We start from the raw sequence: 22,758 nt of genomic DNA on the forward strand, positions 1-22,758 counted from the left end.
AAAATGAAACATTCTCCTTGTGCGCAGAACGAGTATTCTGATAATATATATATATATATATATATACAGTGGCGGATCCAAGGGGACGGCTATAGGGGCTATAGCCCCCCCCCCTTGACGCTCAGGTATGCACTGGATAAAATGGGCTTCAATTCTGCTTCATACTGGATAAAATGGCAAAATATGGTTTAGCCTCTCCCTCGATCATATCCTGGATCCGCCACTGTATATATATATATATACAGTATATATATATACAGTATATATATATATATATATATATATATATATATATATATATATATATATATATATATATATATATATATATATATATATATATATATATATTTTCAATAGTGCTAAATTTAACAACTTTTGTAATGAGTCAATGTACTAAAAGAAATGGCGAATTTGTTTGCATTTGTCCTATAACTCGTTATAAAACAACTACAACTTTATCTACGCAATTCTCTGTACTTCCATATTCCATTTGTATTTGTAAATACTGGAGAACCTAAATAGTATAATCGTTGGCGGATAAGATGCATTGCATTTTTCACTCTGAGGTTAAATTCAACAAATGGAGCGTGCCTCTGTGGAAGAAACATATTGTATAGGCCTATCATTCACAGAATGGTTTATAACTGACCAACACTCGTTACCGTGATAATGACAGAAACAATACACTTAAAAGCCACAATAAAGTCAAAGTTAGAAATAATGCAAATTACCTGAAATTCATTGAAAATTATATAATTATGTACTCTGTAATACTAGGATACCATGCAATTTCGTAACCATACATCGCCACAAGCATGATTATCGTTTTGTATATTTTAAGCTTCAAATTCCTGGACGGAATTTACGACAACAAGAGATTTTAAACTGAACAATAACACTAATTCCTTGCTTTTAACTGATATTTAATTTCTTCGTGAATATGGTTTTGGTCTGTTAACATTGATTCTAGACAATTTGAAAGTATTCACTCTGTCGAAAACGCATCCATAATTTGCTGTATTATGATTCCGACAAACTTCCATGTATTTAGTTTTATCTGTATTTACTTATAAACCCCTGTTCATGCAAGCATTTAATAAGACCTCTGCATTTCTTTCTATTGTTCTCCTATCATCCGCTACTAAATTTACATCATCAGCATACACCATAACCTGGTGAATACCATTCAGCCCTAAGCCCTAGTTGCTATTTTTAATTTTCCTTATAGTGTATGACAATACATAGTATAATTAATGATAAATGGCCTAAAATTGTCATTAACTCTTTATATTTTATCTTTTTTCTTTTCTTTCCTTTTCTTTTCTTTTCTTTTCACTACAAAATTGCTCAAAGCTAAGACATATATTGGCCGATAGATTACATCGGCCTGAACAAAATGTGGTGCTTGTGGATAAATTCTAGCATGTAGGGCCTAAGTTCGAGAAAACCGAAATGGAAAACGTACTTTAGAGGAGCTAAAACGTATGTCGCTCTTTGCCGATAACAATTACCAGTATTGATTATGCTGAAATAAATGGCTTATTTATGTACTGTGTATATTTATGTAGTAAAGTAGACTATTAACTAAAGAGACTTGGGTTTTCTTAACGGTGACACATACTACCTGTAGAAATTAACACATTTTTATTTATTTATTTATTTATTTTTGAAATAACAATAATAATTTGACTCCATATTTTGTTTATTTTACGTAAAAAGACCATGTCGCTAGAGTCGTAATATATTTTGATCGTAAGACTATTTATAAAAATTTGGGGCCGCCGTGGCTCAGTGGTAGAGCGCTCACCTCCAGTGCATGAGGTCCCAGGTTCAAACCCTGCTCCCTCCAAGTGAACATTGTGGTGGACAAACACCTTGTACGTGAGTATCCTCGGGGTTCTCCCGCTTCTTCCTACTTTCTTCATTCCACCATTTCATTCATTTCTCATCATCACCGTCTCCTTTAGCCTAGCCGGCATAACCGTGGGACGTAAAACTCAAAGATTTCAATATTTATAAAAATTGTCAAAGAGCAATGCAAAAGTCGCGTTTAGTTTATCTTTCTTCTTTCCTTTCATTTTTTTATTTTTGTTAAAAAAAAAGCCGTCATGTGAAGTGTTCTCATTTGCGAGTTTTATAGAGAAAGGAAGTTCTGGAAAGCTGTCCGTCAAATTTCCACAAATTTTGCATTTTCCTTAGACAGATACGGCGGATGTCATGCGAAGTTATAAGCACGAATGAAGTATTAGAAGATTTATGTTAATCATATCTTTTTTCTTTCTTTCTCTTTTCCCATCCATATCGAGAATCCGTCTTTTACGAATTTTCGTTGGTCTTATTTCATAACACTGTTCTCTTTCGCTTCAACTGACAACAAATTTTATTATTATTATTATTATTATTATTATTATTATTATTATTATTATTATTATTATTATTATTATTATTATTATTATTATTATTATTATTATTATTTTAAAGACTTTAATCAAACTGAATGTATACAGAGGTATAGTTATTTATCAGTGTTGGGAAGTAACGTAACGCAAGTAACGCGTTACTTGTAACGCGTTACATTTTAAGTAACGTTTCCTAGTAACGCGTTACATTTTTTCCAAAGTAACTGTAACGGTAACGCGTTACAAATTTTTAAGTAACGGTACCTAGTTTGCGTTACTTTTTTCGCGTTACATTTCGGATGAGTAACTACAATATATGTATATGTTTATTTTTTTTTCGGAAATAAATGTTTCTTTCCTGTAAGTGAATTTCTCAGAATGAAACAATCGAGCATGAACAGTCACAGACACACAGAGAAACAGATAAGTTCGTAGTGCCACTTGCTGTTTTTTGAAGATGAGGACAGTCTTAGGGGATCTTGCATCGTTTGGCCTAATCCTCGTTTCGCCTAACCAATTATCTGACACTTTTATGACAGATAAAAGATAAGCTTTATTCCCGCCATTTTAGGCGAAATAAGGATACTCGTTTGGCCTAATCCTCGTTTTGCCTAAAATGGTGGACTATAGAAAAAATCGCGGAGATAAAACTGGAGGGAAATTTTTCGAGAAAAAAAATCCCTACTATGTGAAGAACTGAGAAAGACAAATTAGTTTTCCCATAACTAATTTGTAATAGGACTATTTGCTTTCGGAAAAGTGTTTCGACAATTGTACCAGATTTCATTCCAGTTTCAACGCATTTTTGTAACTGTTAATGCATTACAAGGGATCCTATTGTGACTATATTGCAATTACAATTCGTATGAAATTTGTAGCTATTTCGAGCTACATCTGACAAAAGATCCGTAAATTTGCTCATAACTTAACAATGGACAACTGTGATCGAAATGAGTGATTTGTGACAAATCGCTCTGCTGACAAATTGCTCTTTGGATAATTCCACAATTCAAACATCTCAATGTGTCACTGACAAAGAAAGAAGAAAAATATATTTCATTTTTTATTATTACTTTTGAAATTACAACTTTTGAGTTGAATTTCCACTCGTTTCACACACTACCGGGAATGTCCATAGCATAAGTCTCTGAGATGTACAATAGGCGGCAAAAAACCTGCAACATGAGCATATAAGTTAATTGTGAAATGACGAAGTCTTTTGCCCCAAAATAAGTGTGCACGGGAGGAGACCGAGGTTTATGCTGGCGTGATTCGTTTCACTTAGACGTTATGTTCATTCCCTGTGCTATTAGGCGTAGTTTCTCAATAAACTTACATCCTCATGTTGCAGGTTTTTTGCCGCGGATTGTATAATACAATGAGACTGAAATCCGGGCTTCTCGGTGGTTGTTTCAGCAGGAAGAAGTTGAATGCTCCTCCAAACAGATGATGGCCAACCGGGATCTGTTACGAGGGTGGTTGTCCTGCTGGTACACTCCATTTCCACTCGTATGACAGAAATAAAGATATAGTTGACTCTGGTGATCTTCGTACTTCGATACAATACGGGTGAATAGTAGGTACCAAAGGTCCAAAACATTACTTACAGAAAAACACTCTATAAATCAACATGGTCTTCGTTATTTTGTACAATTCCAACCTGACATGATTTCGTTGGGCTGGCACCAAATTATAGATCACTATCGGCGTGATGAGATTGAAAACGAGTCTCATCGCACCAGGGTTTGCTGGTTTAAACCAGCTGTTAAAAATAAATAAATAAATATAACTGGTTTAAAGCAAATCACGAAAAATGTTCGTAAAAGTGTTCGTAAAATCTTGATGAACACCCACTTATGGGTTATTACGTTTCACTCCCGTATATTATTCGTATTATATTCAGATCTAAATTTCCCATTCATTACTCAAAAAGATTATACTACAAAAGCAACTTTTGTGTTTTTTTTTATAAGTTTATGAATGCTTCTTTTGTGATTTTTTAATGGTTTGTTATTATTGTTATGCAATTTCAATCAAAGAAAAATTCTAAATATTCTAAATTTCTAATAATGTTTACTATTGATAAAATACATCGAAATGCTGTAGTTTTGGGGGGAGGAGGGTTCATACAAATCCCACGAGAGCCATTTATTGAAATCAGAAGTATCTTTGGTATTTATTTATGTATAAATAGGTCAGAGCCAAAGTGGACTCAAATAATTCGTATCTTTATTCACTTTTCTTACTGATATGCAAATTAAGTCTTCTTCTTCTCGTTGTATTTCTTTAACTTGGACTAATATAAGTCGTAATGAACTAACTTGGACTAAATCAGTTCTTCTGTACTCTGCAGCATTTTGAAATTGTCCATATGTAATTCTGTATAATGGTTTCACTTGTGCAACTGGTTATCTTTTTGTCCTTCTGAAATGACTCTTGACAGTTACATTAACAAGTACCTAAAGATCAGCACAACGTATTTTTACCAGGAGTCGTTCATGAGTGGGTCGGCAAACATATCGCATTTGTGGTCAATTAGTCCCGGTTTCGAGTTCAAATGGAGGACAATTTCTCTCGGATGTAAGCCGTGAAGCGGTTTGATTCCGCTTTAAGCTTATGTGACCTCTTCCAGCATAACCCGGTTGTTACACAATAACCCAAGATGAAACAAACTTATTTCTCTATATATGTGATATAAATACATACAGCAAATTATTTAAACAAAAAACCTGGTTCAAACCCAAAAAATACCGGGTTTAAACAAATATATATATATATATATATATATATATATATATATATATATATATATATATATATATATATATATATATATTGTTTAGCATTTTTAAACATGGTTTTTGCCAACCCTGCATTGCACCATATTACTCGTTTCTATGGTCCAGTCACAGCATTCTGTACTGGTGTTCGGTGCAGTGAGCAAAGTTATGAAAACATTTATACCTTGTTCTCTTACATGTGAGTTTCTTTTACATTGTTAAATTACTGTAGATTTCCAAATTATGCAGATTCAATATTGAAACCGGAAATATATCTATAACTTACGGCAGGAATAGGGTGATAGTGTGAGACATGCAACCTGTTTATCGGAAGCTGAATTCTCATCAAAAACGATTTCTCATTATCTCTTACGATTTTAAATATTTAGGAATCAATATTGAAACCGAAAGTTATACTAGTTCTTACTTTAATAGAAGACTCAAGCTGAGATGAAATCCATACCATCTTAAGATTTGGAATCCATACCATAAATCGTTTGGATCGTTAGAGAACGTGTCGATATATATGCGATATATGAGTAGACCAATGGCAAAACCCGTTAAATTCACTTAAAAAAAAAAATGAGATAGTGGTTGCTCTGGAAACCTTAGTTGGAAAGCTATTATTTCCAAACAGTATTCAGTAGAAAAAGCCATTTTAACTAGTTGAAAATTGAGATTGAAATATGTGCAAATTACCAAAACTTGTTAAATCCATCATGACAAAAGATGCAAAACCAGTTAAATTCCTCTTCCATATTCAGTTTCATAAACTGTTAAATCCCAAATCTGCAAATAACCTCATGAGAAAAGCAGAATCAAACCCGGTTAATTCCATATTTCAAACAATTTGAGGTTTCGTACTGTATAGGATTATCTGAATTTAGTTTAGTATATGAGTTTATGAGTTCAGATTAAACTATATGAGCTTAGTAATCTGAATATTTATTGCAACTCTTCGTAAATCATTCGAAATTTTATTTGGCAGGATTTGAAGTGTGCGCTTTCATTTTTTTTTAATTTTTGGACTGAAAATTGAAAAAAAAATGAAAATGAAATATTTAGTTTTAAGTCTCACGATTATGCCGGTTAGGTTAAAGGAGACGGTGATGATGAGAAATGAATGAAATGGTGGAATGAAGAAAGTGGGAGGAAACGGAAGAACCCCAAGAAAACCCACGAGCACGGTGTTTGTCCACCACAAAGTCCACACGGCGCGAGCTGGGATCGAACCAGGAACCCCAAGCATCGGGGGTTAACGCTCTACTACTGAATCACCGCGCACCCTGGACTGAAAATGAAGACACTATATGTCTTAACCTAACTGTTCGTGAAACTTTTCTGTGCTTATATTCTTTTCTCTAATAATTACTAGACAAATGCACGCAAAATCTAAAGAAAACGATACTCTAGGCAGCGATAATCATAATTTTGTTATCAGACAACACCAAAATTGTCTAGAAAACGTACAAGACACATGAAAAACTGGAAACGAAATGTAGCCTAAAAGACAAGGTGAGTGGACTATCCTATGCTTAAAAGTCGTTTGTTTTGTATTTCAGGGTAACTCTTTACATTGAACAGAACATTGTTGGATTAGGTTCTTCTCTAAACAGTCTCTTCAGCTTCAGCAGAACCTCTTTCTTAAAATGTCTCGTGTCAATTATTCAAAATTTTAACATGCTTCTGGTACAAGATGTTTTTAAAAAATTGCCACTTATTTACCATTTCTGATTCTCTTTCTGCCGCTGTTTTGCTCAAACTCAACATTTGCACATTTTGTTTTGCTATATTTCAAATTCATATATTGGGATAGTTGGCAAATCAATATTCACCCTATGTTAGTCCATAAATAGTTACAAACTCTTCCAAAATATAGTCATTCAGTTTAGAAATGTATACAGATAGGTATAATTAACTCCGCTTGTAGTTACGAAAGGTTTGACGATTGAAAGCAGCTCAAAGCTCACGTTTTACAAAGAGGTTTTTGAGGAATAGAAAACCGAGAAAATGGTGATGCACCAGAGGACGACGACGATATGGATTTCCATTTAGTAGATGATGATGGAGTGGAGGTTACATAACTCAATTTTTTGCACATTTGAGTCTATTGTTTTCAATTTAGAACAAAATTAATGTAGCATTTATGTATCCATATTCATTTGTGCCCTATTCATTTGTGCCATATTCATCTTGTGCAATGTATAGTTGATAATACATTCCCCCCCTTCCCCAATATTTTAGTAGGCATAATACTGATTTCTGACTCTGGCTCCCTTTCTTTTAGATAGGTTTTGTATCTTGAGCCTCAACAAAAATGGCCGCTAGTCCAGATGCAAAAGCTGTTATTTCCATTTTCATACGCAAAACCTGTTAAATCCAAACTATTTTCTTCAATAACGCAATTCACAGACTAATGTGATTATACAGCTTTCCACAGACCAACACTCACATTATTCTTAATTGTTTAATGTTCTCTAATTTCTAATGTTATTTTACAATTATGACGTGTTTAAACAGTTTTTCTCGATTTGTCACAAATTTTAAAATGTGAATTTAACGGGTTTTGCTATTCGCTTACTTATATATATTCGTATATATCCACGGTCCTAGTAAATACATAAACAAGTTTTGGTAATCCTAACTCCTCGAAAATAGTTAATATAATATTGATCTATATATTTTGCATTTCTTAATTCTTTATATACTAGGGAATTTTCTCTTATATAATTTCCCTGTGTTAAATTTGCAGGGTTTTTTCTTATTGTCCGCCATTTTAGGCGTAACGAGGATTAGGCCAAACGAGGATCCTTATTTCGCCTAAAATGGCGGACACAAATCTTATCATTTATCTGTCATAAAAGTGTCAGATAATTGGTTAGGCGAAACGAGGATTAGGCCAAACGTGGCGACACGGTCTTAGGGAAATCACGTGTACTGATTGCAAGCACCTGGAAGATTTTGTAGTAGATTTTGACAGCTCCAAATCAATACATTCAGTGAGTGAACTAGGAGTGAAATGATACCGGTAGTCTATTTTACTTTGATTCGTGTTGTTTTTATAAAGATGGAGAACGAAAATATTTTACCGTTCGAACATTTAAAAGAATGCTTTTTTCTTAAAAACTGATGATGATGGTGGACAGAATTTAAAAGCAAAGTGTCTGAACTGTCCCGGCAGAAAATATTTATCATCAACTAGGATGCCATAATTAACGATTTACAATAAGTGGTTAATATGAATAAGCTGTGTTCTGATGAGCAGGCGTACTTTATTACTAGAAAATAGTTTGCTGATGGTATGTAATATTAGAGTTCTTTCAGTTCAGTTTGCTTATCCTACAGTCCAGTTGATTATAGAGTAGTATAATGTTTCTCTATATTCTTTATTTTTAATTGTACATAACAACATTGTTTAGTTTCGAATTCAAGTCGAGTTTCGAGTCAAGTCAAGGGTAATATCCTCAAGTCAAGTTCCGAGCCGATTCAGTTTTTCGCGTCGAGTTTCGAGTCCAGTCGAGTTTGATAAATGGCTCGTTCGTTTTAAGTCGTCTTGAAATCATAGCCTGATTACACTGGAAAACGAAAGCCATGAGAAATGTAAGCTAAACAGTAATATGGAATACTTTTAGTGTTGCTCACGAGAGGGGACACTGCTCGCACCTCGTCCCGTCTCGATAGCGAGACCACAAGAGATTTTTTATAACAAGCTCAGCTCGGCTCGGTTCAACTGAGAAGATGGCTCGAGCCGAGTCACTTGGGGTGAACGATCGGCTCGAACTGGCTTGGTAGGGATGAGCCATTTGCTCAGTTCGGCTCAAGTGAGCTGAGGGCTGTAGCCGAGTCGGTTGGGTGAGCTGTTGGCTCGGCTCACTTCTCGGTTCGGGTCGATAGTGAATAAGCTGTGAGTCGAGCTGCTCGAGTCCTTGACAATTCTAAACCCGGGCCGAGCAGTTTTGAAGATATCTGGCCAGTGCCCTATAACTTTCAACATTGTTCGGCTCGAGCCTGAATACTTAACCTAGACCCTCAACCCAAATTCAGAAGCTCGTGAACAATGTTCTTGACTCCTAGACTTCACGACTACCGAGGATGGCAATCAACTAGTTTTTTAGTATTCAACTACAAACTGCCTATCTTTCACTTTTATATACAGTGTTATAATAATAATAATAATAATAATAATAATAATAATAATAATAATAATAATAATAATAATAATAATAATAATAATAATAATAATAATAATATAAGTTGTAGTAGTAGTAGTGTCATTGATAATAATTATACTATGTAATATACTTGAAGAATGTACTCGAAACTACACACCGGATTTGGCTTGAGTCGACTCGAAACTCGACCCCAATTCAAGTTGAGTTGGAGGAAATTTTTCGAGTCGAGTTCTCGGGTCGAGCTCAAAGATGTCTGTTTCTAGTCGAATCGAGTGTCAAAGAAAACTCGCTCGAACTCACTCGTATCCATCCCTACAAGTAACGTAGTATGGCATTTTATTAATGTTACATTATATGAAAATGTTCATATATCAAGTAGAAATTTGTCCTTGGATTTACGTAAAGGGATTCAGAACGTGCAATAATAATAATAATAATAATAATAATAATAATAATAATAATAATAATAATAATAATAATAATAATAATAGCGGTAGTAATAGTAGGACGGAAAATTGAAGTCATATTTTTTTCACATTTTTAAAGTTTCGGACCTAAAAGTAACGCGTTAGTAACGCGTTACTTTCGAAGTAAGGTAACAGTTACTTTTTTGGGGCAAGTAACGCGTTACTAACGCGTTACTTTTTAAGAGAAAGTAAAGTAACTTGTAACGCGTTACATTTTTACAAGTAACTTACCCAACACTGTTATTTATCTACGCTATCCCAAACTTTTTCCTGTATCCCGTAACATGTGACAGGAAATACTTATCGTAAATTTCATGTAAGAAACTTGAGTAAAACTTAAGAAATAATGATATTCATTGTTCAGTTGAAAAATATGTCTTAGTTTTAATTGGGGAAAAATATTTTTTCGGGTTGAAATGACAGGATAAACCATAGAGAAAAGGAAAGAAAGGTTTAAAAGTGGAAAAATGTCCTTGTTTCTTCATCCCCAGATTTTTGGTTTTGGTCTGTTGCTATGAGTGATACGATATGTTTAATATGTATGAGTTGAACCAGAACAAATTTCATGTGTGTATTAATCTCAAGACTTACTTATGGTACGAGTAAAATTGCATCTCGAGATCTGTTATCAAGATTTGCCATTGTCAATTTATTGTTGTTTTTGCAAAATTTCTGATTGCTAATTGCACCTGATCGATTTCGATATACTTTGCACTACAATTAGTTGCACAATTTCAGTGTTTCCGAACTTCCTTGATAGTTGTCTGCTACATCACAAATTTTACGTAAACACGATACATCGTTAAACAGGTCGGTGAGTCTCGCCTTGTAAATCATTCCACAAACTTTTTCACGAACTACAATCGGCCAACGACCGACTATACACTTCCATCAACCTTGCAATCACTCTTTTTTGCTTTTATGTTAATCTATCATCCACGGTGAACAATTATCTCCAAACAGGAAAATAATGCATTACTATTATTATAATTTTGTCACAACCTGTAAATCAGGATGCAAAATCTTATTATATATGTTTGTGCAGTAAAAACCCTGAAATTAGATTTACTTTTATGTACACAACACTTTATTTTTATGGATATTCTTCTGAGACCTATACAAAACCATATACTTTATCGTAACCCAGTCTCTGTCTTAAACGTTAATTAAAATTGATTTTTCTTTCAGCTAAAAATTAACCCCTTTTGTATAATATGTATACAATATACCTAGGTAGTTTACATTACTTATTGAGTGCACCACTTTACAAATAGGATTACCCATGAAACGAAACGAGACGAGACAGAGTGTCTAACGAGATAGAGACGAGAAGCTTTTCCAATAGATACCGTTATACTTTCCGGGACGAGACGTTATTTTCACAACAATTTTGCAAGGCAAGACAGCCTTAACTCTTGTCCCGAATGCAAACTTATTTACAAAGCTTTAGTCAGTAAGAGAAATAAAGAATTATTCTATTATTGTTTTAGTTTAAGACAGTGAGGGGCAACTAATGAGGACGAAATAAGAATCGGATTAAGTGTCGCAGAAGGGGGCTACAAAGAGGAAAAATTACCAAAAATTATAAAGAGATTTTCATTATATGGTTTACTATAACTCATTGAATATATTATAAAACATAATGTTCATGAGACTAGATAAGAAAAGCGTAGTTCATAATATCTTAATGGCTAATGGTTACCTAATACTAACACAGAGGTAACTATTAGTGTAAAGTAAGAAAGCATAAAATCGACCTTAACCTGAACTAATCTGTGCTTCCACTATCCTCACTTACGCGTATACCTACCCTAACTGATGCACCTGCTTCTTTAGGACGCACCCCTACGCTTACCGCACTGTCCCAGCAGTTTCGCTCTGCCCTAACTCGGTTAGATAGCATTCATGTTCTCAGTGGCCACATAGCTCATATTGATTAGTGCTTTTTGGAATCGTTTTAACGGCGTACGTCCGCACGACATATACCATATACTAATTAAGCCTTCCTAAAATGAATTTGCACCTATGAATGCAGCTTCTCCCCCGTCATAAGAAACAATTTATAAGGCACTAGTAATGGTAAGTTTCATTCCTGGAGAAAGAAGTAAAAATTCATGAATTCAAGTATGGATACCTAAACTGGGATAGTACTAAATCTTGAAAATTTTTACATTTTTTTTACAATTAATGCCTAACTTAACTCAATGGCCTCTAGTTTGTTGGAAAATCGTGACAATCTTACATTTTATGCAATTAATGTCTGGTCCCATTCTGCACCACAATAGCCTAAGAACTATACTTGAGGACTAGCCAATAGATTACTAAGAACGAATATACAACGATGTCAATTTAAGAATGTATTATTATTGTTGAAATACGTATTAGGACAAAAATGTTTAATATTTAATAGAAAAATAATCATTGTTTCTAAACTTCATTGTAAGTTTAACTTTTATTTGCTAGCCGGATAAAAAAAAAAAAAAAAAAAAAAAAAAAATCTCGCGGGTCACCATTTGGCCATGAATGGCTTACAAAATCGGCTAAAGCTAAAGAGAAAAAAATCAATTTTCATAATGTAAGGTCATAAATAATAAAAGAAGTATGAACACGAAACCCGTATTTGAAAAAAAAAAAAAAAAAGCAGTCGTAAATAAAAGTCTGTAGAAATTGCTTAAATAAAAATAATAAAATAATAACAAAGAAGAACGCGGTTTACTATTGCATGTATATTTTTGTGTTGCATGAAAATAATGTTTAAAAAATAAAAAAAAAAAAGCGGATAGGAATGGTTAGATTTTCATGTGAATGAGAATTAGCGTGCTTGGGTTAAAGTGTGATTTTGGAGATTTGAAGGCGGGCAAATGCGTGACATTCGCCGCGTTATAGTGACTGATCCTTCATCGCATTGACTGCTTTTAACAGTTCAACAAAGGAGAAATAAAGATCTATGTGTATACAATTCATGATTAGATTTATGTGTCTATATACTTACTTGCGTTGCATTATATGTATACAAATCAATAGTCTACTCTGTAACTCCTGAAATGTGGATTATAGACTGTACGAGTCACGAAATCATCAACAATAAGGAAGTGTTAGTTTTTTTTTTTTTTTATTTCATGGTATACCAAGGTTCAAAAAATAACGTTCATGCCCCTGGATTTGCGCTCTGTCTTCTTGTGAAGAGCAGAGGCGTCCTATGCTGCAAGTGTAGCGACTGTTGCAGACCTCACTCGAGAGGCACCTTCACTATTAGTGGAACGAGAATTTTAGGAATGATCTTTAAAAAAAAAAAATGATCAAACATTGCGATCTTGGCCAAGAATTTTACGAATGATCCAAAAGGAAAAAAAAAAATGAATCGAAAGACTGCGATCATGGCCAATAATTAGTTTGTGGATCAGGGACCATACATTTTTTGAACGGCCCCTAAATCGAGTTTTTTTTTTTTTTTATTTTTCACGGAATAAGCGAATCATACTGAGTCAAGTGATAGTTTGGGCTAGGCTACACTACATGTAGTTCTCCAGATATAAGGCCTACAAGAAACTTTTTAATTGAAATATAATGTATCTTTTGATCCAATTTGGATCAGGGCCCTCAAAATTTTTAAACGGCCCCTAAATCGAGTTTTTTTTTTTTTTTTTTTTTTTTTTACGGAATTAGGACATCATACTGAGTTAAGTGATAGTTTGGTTTTGACTACACTGTATGTAGTTCTCCAGATATAAGGCCTACAATATTTTTTTTGGCTGAAATATATTGGATTTTTTGACCCAGAAAAGTATACCCTTCAGAAAACGTAAGAAGTTTTACTATTTCTAGTTCATTCTTAGGATTCATAATATTTAGAAAGTTTTACTAAATTTAGACTAATGCAAATATTTCTACATTTGCAAGACTATTTTTTTCTTTTTATCATACATACACTATTAACAATTTTTGGTCCTCTTATATTATCGGAATTAGGTTTTCAAAGTTAAAACCTACTACAGTAACACCGTCTATTAAAACGGAGGTAAAAAGTCATGGTTTAAAGATTGCCTACTATTGTACTAACAAAAAATCAAACTATTAACATTCGACATGCGACGAAATCAACAGCAAAAACTATGTCGAGCGTGAGTCGACATCAGATTGGAATGGAGAGAATTAAATATCGAGTATCACTCTACAAATATCCGCAAAAGATTTATTTGGTAAAGTACACTCATAGTGGAATCTAAGTTGGCGGAAAATGGACATTACATTCAAGCTAGTAGCATGACTATCACAGATATTTACATTGAATTTTGTTATAGCTTGATGCAAGCAGTTAAGAATAAACTTTTAATAAATTAGGTTTTGATTGTTTCCAAATCTGAAAACAATACCAGCTAATCCCTTTAAAACTAGCAGGACATGTCTGGCAATCACAAACTTTAGCTTGAAAACTTGTTTTTGACGTAAACAGTTACGAGCAGGTTTTAGTATAGCTATTGCTTGTTGCCAAATCTAACAGCCATACTAGCTTATCACTTTAAAATTACCAACACTGTATAGCAGTCACAAACATTAGCATTGAAATTTGTTACATGGGCTAACCAAACTGTTAAGGATAAGCTTTAATAGCAAATTAGTTACTGATTGTTTTAATGATAGCCTTACAATCAAGCACAAGTCTTTAACACATTTGAATGTACGTAAAACAACAGTTTTCATTAAAATACTATATAATATATACGAACATGGCAGTCACAAACTTTAGCTTGAAAACTTGTTACATATTAATAGCTTGACGTAAAAAGTTACGAAAACAAGTTTTATTTCAGTTACTCATTGTTGCCAAACCTAATAGCCATACTAGCTTATCGCTTTAAAAGTACCAACACTGTATGGTAATCACAAACATTAACATTGAAACTTGTATCATGGGTTAACCAAGCAGTTAAGGATAAGCTTTAATAACAAATTAGATACTGATTGTTTTAATGATAACCTTGCAATGAAGCACGAGTCTTTAACACATTTGAATATACGAAAAACAGCAGTTTTCATTAAAATACTATATAATATATACGAGCATAATTATAATTCTTTTTGTGTGATTAAATGTAGTTCTTACTTATTTTTTCTGAAACTTTTTTCTCTACAGTTTAACTTACTTTCTTAAAAAGGAAAAGTGGAAAAATACTGATACCTTAAACTATGGTCTAATTGTATGTTTAACCCAACAATTTCCATAATAATTAATTTATTCTTGTTTCCTGAAAAAAAAAATCTACTGGAAAAGTCCTTGGATGAATTTCTTATTTGAAGCTACAAGTGAATGGACAGAATGGGATACGAGGGGGGAAGAGGCTTTCTCCGCCACACACACACACTACTCAAACTACATATTCTTACAGCTGTTCATCCACTTCTATTTATGGAGGGGAGGGATGGGTGGGAGATGGATAATAACAAAAAAATAATATTCAACATCAGTTAACTAGGGTTCCGTGTTTAGATAAGAACCTCTTTTTCCTCAGCATTTTTAATGGTCGTTATATAGAAATCTACGAAGGCATTGGTGAATGTTTAAATTGCATATTAGGCACAACCTTTTGGCGTAGAAATATGGGTGGTATCTCTTAAATTGACTTCATTACTTCCCCCTTTTAAAAAAACTTTATTAGTTCTTCATGTACTTGAAGCCGTAAGACATGTAAATATGGCTTGTTCTTTCAAAATACACGCGATTTTGTTATACACGCCATGTAAGTAGATACAAGGGAGAATTTTTCTTGTGTTTTGTGTGTTTATTCAATGTTTGTTTTTTGGAGTCTTTATAGATATATAATATAGTATGATTATTAGAAAACAATTCATAGTCTATGTAATAGTTACTGATACTTCTACTCTTACAAATATGTATTCTATAGACGAAATAATTATTATTACTGTTAGAATAATTGTAATTATTATCTATAAAACAGGTGCACAACAGATTGCCGGTGGTCCCTTTTTGTGACTCTATTAGTATAAACATAAAATATCTCATTTTAAGTTTTTTTTTTTTGTATAATTTGCTTAAGAACAATTATATTTGTTTGGTCTCTATTTATTTTCTATTTTTATTTATTTATGTATTTTACAGAGAATAATTGCCATGCTGGACGTTTCTGTAATAATAAAATAGGTGCCATTATTCGTCTTGTGCCTTCATTCATGTACAAATTGACTTGAATAAGGTAAGAAAAGATTTATTTATTTACATTCTGTGAGGCTAATATACAATGGAATCTTTAATAATCAACAAAAACGATACTAACGACAATGGGAAAAGGAAGAGAAGGAGTTTCAGGCCTATATTTAAAGATATCATCCCAATATTCACCCAGTAGAAACTGAGGATAAACCGCGATAACATCTGTCAGGATGACAAGCCACCGGATACGAACAAGTGACCTGCACCGATTGCAAACCAAAATACTTAACCACTAACATACTCATTAACATACAACCAGTCCAGCAAGGAACCTTGATGGTTTCTGAAATCATGGCAAAATGTTATAATCGGAAAGAAAACAAAATTTATTGTTTTTACTTGCAGCAAATAAAATGCCATTAAAAAAAAATGAATTAAGGTTGGTGTAAAGGGACAAGTTTTGCCAATAGATGCTACTACAGTCTTCGTATCTCTCTCATGAATTTTTTACCTTTCACAAAAATTTACAACTTCTCTTACAAATTTCAACCTACAGACTTCAAATTTTTGGAGAAGGAACTTCATAACCTATCGAAGGCAACAATCCGTGCCGATTTCTTATTTTGAATTTTCTTCATTGTTGAAAGAATTATATTGATAAAAGTTTGGATATCCCTTTCAACAAACAAGCCATTTCAACAATGAAGAAAATTCTAAATAAAAAATTGGCACGGATTGTTGTCTTCGATAGGTTAGTATGAAGTTCCTTCTCGAAAAATTTGAAAACTCTAGATTGAAATTTGTAAGAAAAATAGTGAATTTTCGTGAAAGGTAAAAAATACATGATATATATACGAAGACTGTAGTGACATCTATCGGCAAAACTTGTCACTTTAAACTAACCTTAAGAAACTCGGTTTCAAAAATGTGCATTACTGTATGGTAAGGAGCAGCCAATTCCAATATAATTTGAACCATATGTGTTTCAAGAAGGTGGGCATTCAATGACAGTAAATTCTGATTGTTACATTACCATTTGACAAGCCTTCTTTTTGCCACAAGTTTGCAGACGTCGAATTGATCCCACACAAATTTACATTCAACAGATGATCCGATTGCCCATACATCAAAGACAATTATGAGTGTTCTCAGATAAACACTCCTGGGTACCTCATCTTTTAAGGAGGCCAACATTATTTTCTATGGTGTTACCTCAAAAGCAAAGGTTTTTATGAACTTAATACCATATTCAGCAGCAGTGGTTCTCAAACTTTACGAGCCTAGCGCTCTGTGGGCTTATGCCATTATCCTGGGTGCACCTTGCTATCTTAACCCAATCCACCTATGCACAAGACTGATCGTAAGACTTGAACGAAGCAATTTAACAATACTCATTATTGAAAAGTACTAACTTTACGGGATTTTTCATATTCCTCAGAATCATTAAAGCTTTAGCTGTGATTAAAAGAATCTAAACTTTTGAAAAATGGATAATGGCTTACGTCCAATAATAATAAGAAAAAAAAATTCAAATGCTCAATGATCAGTCAATAGCCTATGTTTGTTCCAGCACCCTTTTAAAAATGAGAATGCTCCTGGAGGGCGTTAACGTCACGGCGAAAACTTTTTTTTTTTTTTTTTTTTTTTTTTTTTTTTTTTTTTTTTTTTTTTAAGAGACGAAGTGAAATACGCATTTGATACAGAAACTGTGGCGATTCCACAAGACAAACTCAATGTGCCGTAAGAAATGTTAGTGATACATTGCGAGAGTGCGTTTTGAAACAACGGTTTTCGTTAGGATGGCATCAGTTTTGAAACGTAGATTCTTTCCACCATTTTGTTTTTATAATTCATAAATTAGAACTTCATTTGCTGTAAGCCAAAACAATAAATCTAGCTTTGTTTCCAAATACAATCTTATACTATAACTTCAAAACTCGTCAAATTTTCCTACCGGACGCCTAACAAAATCATAATAGGTTTTACTAGTGTCAGCATTAAAAAACTACTCTGCTTTTAATTATTATTTTATATGAAAAAGCAGGATTTTTCAGAAATATAAATAACGTCTATCGAGAAGGGTCAATACTGGAAACCTGTAAAGTGAGGAGGATGAGGTAATTCCTCCCTGAGATATTAGGTTGCCTAAAAAGTATTGAGTCTTTGGACCTCAAAATTTATTTTCCAGAATCGGAAATTTCTCTTTCCGGATTTCGGAACATTTCCAGATTTTTACCGAAATCGAAATTTTTTAAATTCTGGATTTTTCTGAATTCCGGAGTTTTTCCGAATTCCGAAGTTTTTCCGACTTTAGTATCCGGATTACGGAAAGTAAAAATTTCGGAATTGGTCATCTCTAATAAGCACCATTTTGTTCAATGACCTCCGAACAAAACCATAACTTCATCACTATATACTAGAACTTCTGTTTTTTTTTATTTTAAAAAATGGTTTCTGATTAAAAAAAAAACTCACACGTGATTTTCTCATATTTCTTTTAAAACTAACTTAACACCATTCAGAGAGCTCTGTAGAGCGAAACAAATAATAATCTGACGGTGCCAAGTCCGGGCTATATGACGGATGCACTGAAACCTTCCGGAATTTATTCTTTACTAATTTTTAATTCCTTGCACACGGATGATTAGGAAGCCTGAAGAATAAATTCACGACATATTACATTTAAATCGAAAATAAGTTTTTAAATTAAAATTATCGTAGACTTTTTTTTTTGTAAAATTTGGATGGGGTAAATTTACCCTTTCATTTTTTAACAGATTTTATCCCAAGCTGTGGGGTTCATCAGAATGCCCTAAAGAAACTATACGATTCTTTTGCCATAGAATAGATTAAAAGATTGGTGGACACACAAATGCCGATCGAATAGAATGGTAGAAACCTTGCTTGAATTAATAATAATAATAATAATAATAATAATAATAATAATAATAATAATAATAATAATAATAATAATAATGGTAATTTAATAATATTATTAATAGTTAATTTCCTCAGAAATCCTTGACTTTAAAAAGTCAATAAAAGCAATATTCTTTTCTCACCATTTCAACATTTTTTGCACCAAAAGATCATAGCTCTTTTAATTAGTTAAAAAACTTGAACAAAAAGTAATATAAGAAGATATCTTTATTAAGGTAGCGTGTTAGAAAAAGGAGGAGAACTGATGAAGAATTGTATGTAGTAGAAGTGTAAAGGAAGTGATAGCATAATGCTACATTGTATTTCGTGGCTACAATGTACATTCGTGACAAAAGTTTAAAAAAAAAAATATCAAAATATATTACATGAATATTCTAAATACATAATATACGTAAAAAAGTTATTACTTTCAGTCTAGCGTCAATTTCGCCATTTTGAATCATCAACATAAATAACTACTTTTATTTTTCTTTATTATTATTTTTCTTTTATTCTTCTTCTTCTTTTTTTAAATAAGAAAACTCAATGCATGGCGTTTCCTTTTTCACTTTTCAACAGCTAGTTGGCGCCAAATGGACACTATAAAGATCGCTCACCGTATCGGTAGGCGAATCTTTTCACTCTTGCATTCGCCCTATTGTAAAACCCTTGTACAGAAAACACACAAAGAAGTTACTCTAGCAAGGTAATAGAACAAGTCACCTTTCGTGGGAGGTTACCTCATTTTCAGCTGAACTTTTTTTTATTTTTTTTTTAAATTTAATAGTTCTTTTCCGTACCAAGTTTTGAGCATGCGCTAAATCCGTAAAAAAAAAAAAAAAAAAAAAAGTTGTTTTATTGCCGTTACTTCCTCTCTTCTGAAAATGCTATTGTGATAAGAAGGTGTCTTGTGCAAAATAAAGGTTGTTAAGATTTTTTGTGTACTTTTAAAAAAAAAAACATAACTTAACCTGGTAGATTATATATTTACACTATTTAACGTTTTTGTCGTTTATGAACAGATTTAAATACCGAGAGGCAGTTGTAAGCAATATAATAGTCACAGATTAACAATATGGGCTCAAATTGATAAAAAATTTAAACTCATTTCTTCGTGCAAATAATACTCTAATGCCTTTTTTGGTCGCATGCCCATCAACATCACTTGACTATCATTTTTCTGGTTAATGTATTATTATTGTCTTCTAAACTAATCTCCTAATATATTACACAGCCACACACACACACACACACAAATAAATTTCTGTGCACCAGATCCAGGGTATGGATTCGATGTGTTTTGTTACACAGAATCCAAATTTCGAAACCCCAGGAAGATCGATCGAGCGTGGCGTGCAACTTTAAAGAAGTTTTTCATTCAAATTATTCTCTTCAAACCAAATACACAAATCGTACTATAATATTCCATATATACTTATTTCTTGTTATTCTTTCCGTACATAATTAAAAAAAGAAAATACTTTCAGAAATGTTTAACATTTCTTTCCTTTCGTTAAATCCAAAATTTTGAAAACAAAAATCAATTCTCGAATTAAAACTTATTTATTTTATTTCCTCATAATTAGTTTCACTAAAAAAAAAAATCTATTTTTTAACTAGTAAGAACAAATTATTACTTCTAAACTTGTTTAATTTAATTTCTTAGAAATATTGTTCAACGTTAGGAGGAGGAATATACAAATTATTAGTTTCTGAATTATCCATTCATTTACTTATCTTTTTAACTGACTTTAAAAAAAGTCTCAGTTGGATCCTTTTATATCTATATCTATCTATCTATCTATCTATATATATATATATATATATATATATATATATATATATATATATTGGGGTCATTTCGTCCGAAGATATTACGTTCAAAGGACATTTCGTCCAGAGACATTTAGTCCAAACACATTTGGTCCAAAGGACATTTCGTCCAAAAGACATTTGGTCCAAAGGACGTTTCGTCCAAAAGACAATTGGTCCAAAGACATTTCGTTTAAAAAACAATTGGTCCAAAGGACATTTCGTCCAAAAGACATTTGGTCCAAAGAACATTTCGTCAAAAGACATTTGGTCCAAAGGACATTTCGTCTAAAAGAGAATTGGTCCAAAGGAAATTTCATCCAAAGACATTTGGTCCAAAGGACATTTCGTGCAAAAGACAATTGGCCCAACGGACATTTCGTCCAGGGATGTTTCGTCCAAATGACATTTGGTCCGGTAACGCTTGGAGGTCCGGTGTTTGTTTCAATTAGAAGAGTAAACGGGAAGCCTATAACATTATGACTCAGTAGCTTCTCATTTCTAAAGGAAATTTGAAATAGAGATTTATTCCACAATTTTCATTTCTATAGAACAAATATATGCTGAGATATTCAGAAAAATGTTTTGCCTGAAAAAAAAATGGCCACCTTTCTTTGCTTTCATTAATAATTTTACAAAAATACAGTTTTAGCTTCGCAGAAATACAGTTGTAGCTTCGTTGGTTAAGGAATTTACCTCCTCCCGAAATGATAAACAAACCTTTGAAGAGCGAACTCCCCCTTCATTTGTGGACAACATTGCCTCCGCATGATCATGTGAATCTTCTATTTGGTTTGAGACTTTGCAATGTATATCTTAAATGTACTGTACTGTACCGAGAAAATTAATATGAAAACCAAAGTATATACTGTATTTGCATGAAGAGTAACACTGAAATAAAAATATACGAAAAGTGAACAATTCTGCTTTGACATGTAACTCACTAATTATGTAGAAACGCCTGCCGAAGTTACACACTATAATTAGTCTACGAATAGAAACCAGGCTTGTGGTTAACCTGAAAAGATACCTATATTCTACACGAAATGTTCCAACTTTCATCTTATATTTGTCAATCACTTATCACAATGTTGCAGCCAAGAATTTGACTGTTTAAAAGTATTATTAACTGTAAAAAAGATATATTTCATACATCTGTATTTTTCTATTCTCAGTATTTCTTCAAAGAAACTTGACACACATTATTTTTCACTTTTCTAGCACAAGGGTTTGATGTATTTAACTTACTCAAATTTAAACTCCATTAATTTTAGTTACCGGTACTTATTTTAAAACTATTTCATTCACAACATTAAAATTTTAGATGTCATGTTAGGAGCTATTGCAGTAACATACTTCACACTCCAATCTTTCCTTCATTCCTGTTGTTCGGCCATTTTGTTTTCAGGCGTTTATGTTTTTCTGAATATCCCAGCATATATTTGTTCTATCGAAATGAAAATTGTGGAATAAATCTCTATTTCAAATTTCCTTTAGAAATAAGAAGCTACTGAGTCGTATTGTTATAGGTATCACTTTTACTCTTCTAATAGAAACAAACCCTAGACCCCCAAGCGTTACCAGACCAAATGTCCTTTGGACGAAACGTTCTTTGAACTAAACATCCCTGGACGAAATGTCCCTTGGGCCAATTGTCTTTTGGACGAAATGTCCTTTGGACGAAAAGGGTGGTCACCATATATATATCTCTATCTGCGACGTTGCCACATTAGCGTCTTCAGACTAGGACCCGAAAGGTATATTATACAGGGTGTTTCAAAACAACACCGACAACGTTTGGAAGGTGATTCCCGACACCAAGATAAGACAAAAGGCATAGACGAACCTAGGTGCACAAGTGCTTCCTTTCGGAGTTATAGTTTACCGAAAACTTGAAAAAATAAACTTTAAAGGTCCATAGCTCCAAAACTATGGGATCTACGGTAGTCGGGTCAAAACTTCACTTAGGAACTAATATGTGCCCTATCCAAAAATCCATGTTTCAGAATCCTAACTCACGCAACGATTTGTACAGAG

At 33.0% G+C, this 22,758-nt stretch overlaps 1 long non-coding RNA gene across 5 annotated transcripts in view; it reads left to right on the plus strand.

Annotated features, from left to right (window-relative positions):
- Positions 1 to 22,758, plus strand: part of LOC145693159 (uncharacterized) — a 300,592-nt gene that overhangs the window by 136,705 nt on the left and 141,129 nt on the right. For 3 of the 5 annotated variants that reach the window (XR_014132717.1, XR_014132719.1, XR_014132716.1), the window contains exon 2: positions 15,940 to 16,033. This is a non-coding gene — a long non-coding RNA (uncharacterized LOC145693159). Of the gene's footprint in view, positions 1 to 15,325; positions 15,508 to 15,539; positions 15,560 to 15,939; positions 16,034 to 22,758 lie in introns of those variants that run through there. The other 2 variants (XR_014132718.1, XR_014132720.1) reach the window with 2 other exon arrangements.

This window comes from Thermobia domestica, chromosome 8, assembly GCF_964235325.1.
Source record: "Thermobia domestica chromosome 8, izTheDome1.hap1.1, whole genome shotgun sequence".
Lineage (NCBI taxonomy): Eukaryota > Metazoa > Arthropoda > Insecta > Zygentoma > Lepismatidae > Thermobia > Thermobia domestica.